We start from the raw sequence: 3366 nt of genomic DNA on the forward strand, positions 1-3366 counted from the left end.
AATCCTATGAATTTTCCCCTTTGATTTTGAGTTTCAAAATATAACCTCACTTATTCTAGATTTCTACTCCAATTTGCACTTAGTTTTTATTTATGTTCTCAGGATGTTCACTTGCTAGTCTCAAATAGTAGCAATTTATAATTGAATTATATCAACCTATTGTTTTTCAGTTACCATATCTACATTTGTCTAGGTCAGTATTGTGAGCCTTTTGTTAAAACCTCTGGGAAATATCAACCATGGTATCACATGGTACTGTTTACTGAGATCATTGGGAATTTTTTTTTAATTCTTTTTTTTTTTTTAAAGCACTTGTTGGCATTTAATGAACCTCCCTCCATGTGGCTTCAAGCTACCAGGACATAACCACCACCACCACCACCACCACCACCACCCCGCCCCTAGCCTTGCGTGTGCATGCACACACATCCTTAATCTTCTCAGCTCTCCTAACTGAAGAATTTGGTGTTCATGATGATAGGCTATTTTGGGAGCTTTCCCTTTCCCAAAACCTTGTAGTAGCTTAATCATACCACATCTATGATAGGAGCAGCGCTAGTCTTGTTTTTGGCAGCATTTACCTGTGTCTGCTCACCGACCAAGGTCCACGTTTATCAAGGTTGAGAGTTTGGCAGAAGCTCTGGTTCCTTTTAAAGTGGTAATGCCTCATAGCAGTTCTTCCAAAGTAACCTGAGTGATATTTGTCAAAGTTGATCCTGTGGTGATGCATGCCACCGGCATGACCCCGGCATCCTGGGTGCTTCCAGTGCTTGCCAATGTGGCTGTGTCCACGGCTTACGTGGCCCCAAAGCTTCCGGAACTTCTTCAGTCTGGATGGCATGTTGGCAGCCCAGACCAAAGAGTTTAATTCATTTTTAAATGTTATTAGCATTGTATCTAAATTGGGGCAGTCACCCTGGAATATAGTTTGAGAAAGATTCAAGCGGAGAGAATGAAGCGTCATCATAATGTACATGTGAAAGAAACAACAAAATGTAGGGATTTAAGTGGAACATCAGGAAAATAGGCAAAAAGGTCAGTAAATTTCAGAGAAATCCGGAAGGGGCAGAAGTGACAGAGCAGGTGGTGGCCTGAGGCAGACATGCCACCATATCCCAAGTTTAGATTATTGTGTCTTATCACTTTAATGTTTCAAACAACTCGATCAGTACAAACGCACCACCCTATTCACTTGAGCAAATCTTTGCCAACACTCAGTAAGTTTCAATTTAAACACATTACACATCTGTTTACATTCAGTAGAGAAATCTGAGAATTTTCATCAGGATATACAAAAATTGAGTCTGGAAGTTTGTGGTCTAGCAAGTCCTCCTACTCAAAAGCAAAGGCATTATCGCCAAAAAGCATGGGCAGAAGGACTGAGGTTTCAGAGACGATGGGAAATAGTGTGCCATCCCAAATAATCTTTATTAAGAATCAAGCTATCTCTCTGCCCACACCAAATTGGCCAAGACCAGATTTATGTGATTATTTAACTTGGTGTCACAAAAAAGATGAAATGTTTATTTTAATAATTATATATTGGAATTCACAGTTTTCATTTCCTTCAAGACTGCATGATAGGGCCCTGGGTAATAAGCAGGATTCTTATTTCTATCAATGGAAATTTTCCCCTAGAATTTACATTTAAAAAAAAAAAAAAGATTTGTTTGAGAAAGAGAGAGGGCAGTGGGAGCAGGGAGAGGGAGAAGGAGAGAAGCAGACTCCCTGCTGAGGGCAGAGTCAGCCATGGGGCTTGATCTCACAACCTTGAGATCATGACCTGAGCCAAAATCTAGAGTTGGAGGCTTAACCAACTGAGCCACCCAGGAGCTCCTAGAATTTACATTTTAAACTAATTTTCTTTTTAGTTCATAATTTTCCACTCTCTGCTATTCATGAAATAAAAGTCATTGATCACCTACTATATTTAAAGCACTTCACTCACCATAGAGTACCAAATGATGAATAAAACAAAATCCTTGCCCTAAAGGAACTTAAAGTAGGCAGTTATCTTTGGAAACAGACCATCATAGAAGCACACTCAAATTGCCACTCCAACAAAACTATTTAGGTTGTTAGTTGGTTTAACTTACTAGATTTATTAAATGATTTGACCTATCAAAATAAAAAAGGTTCATAAATATTATATTTACATAAGATACATATATTTACATACACATAAGTGTTACTATACTTTTGCATAGTTGAAAGTGAAGCAAAATTACAAGTGGCAAGACTCATTCTGTAATTCATTTTCATTACATTGTAAGGTACTAGGAATATAAAAACTAGCCTATATTAAAAAATAATAGCAATAGTAACTTACGGTTTTTCTATAACCACTATAATCCTCATTTTCCAGCCATGCATCCAGCACTTTGACTCGGTCACTCTTTTCTGCCTGTGCAAAGGTGCTGCTAAGTTACCCTCACCTTGTGAATACACTGCCATCATAAGGTTTGTATTTTTGAGAAAGTGAATCCAGGGAAAGTAATCCAAGGAAAGTTTCAGACAGCATGGTCAAGATAGATAATATACACGTTGAAGACTCTTTCTACAGCTATCAAACAACATCAGACACTCATCTGATTTATTGTTGGGGTTCATCCTTATGACAGCCACCGCTGCTATTCCACACAGGATAATTATTACATTGACATATTAGGCAATAGGCAAACTGCAACTAAGAAATCTGCATAGATCTATATGGGTGATCCTAAGCCACATGGACAAAAATGGAAAGATCACATTCTAGAATGTACCACTATCCTATTGTTCATTGCTTCAGACAGTAAAACCACCTTATGTCATTCATATGTGGTCTGCACTTAATATCTGGCACTGTCCTGGATGGAAAGAAAATGAGTAAATGAAATCTAAATACAAACATCTAATTTTTACCATTTGTTGCAACTTTAACCTCCTCCAAGCTTTTACAAGAACTAAGACACACAGTCTTCAACCAAATTAGGTCTCTGGTCCCTTTACCCATCTTTTCTTTTCTAGAATATTAACGACCTCCCCCACCTTCAACATAAATTATTTCAGTTGCTTCTGTACACAACTTGCACCCCTGTAGCCTCATATTTTTATTATGGTTTTGTCATTTCATGGTCCCTAGTCCTTTCATAGTGCCTACCTAGAAAATCTCCAAACTTTCACCAGGCAACAAATCTACCTTCTTCCTTCTTAACAACCAAGAGATAAGGAGAAAATCACTTATTGTGAAAATTGTGACCCTTACAAATTTCTGGTTTCTGGCCTCAGTGGGGCTTGCAATGTTTCATTTGACCCTAGTCTTTATCCCTGCCTCCTAGTCTCTCATGTTGGAGATTCCAAATTTTCACTTCTTTCCTTAGGCTC

The 3366-nt window shown here is 38.2% G+C and overlaps 1 pseudogene; it reads right to left on the reverse strand.

Annotated features, from left to right (window-relative positions):
• Window positions 1-352: 352 nt before the first annotated feature.
• Window positions 353-921, reverse strand: LOC121102213 (annotated as a pseudogene).
• Between the last annotated feature and the right edge of the window lie 2445 nt (window positions 922-3366).

The sequence above is a fragment of the Ursus maritimus genome, unplaced genomic scaffold (assembly GCF_017311325.1).
Source record: "Ursus maritimus isolate PB19 unplaced genomic scaffold, ASM1731132v1 scaffold_13, whole genome shotgun sequence".
Lineage (NCBI taxonomy): Eukaryota > Metazoa > Chordata > Mammalia > Carnivora > Ursidae > Ursus > Ursus maritimus.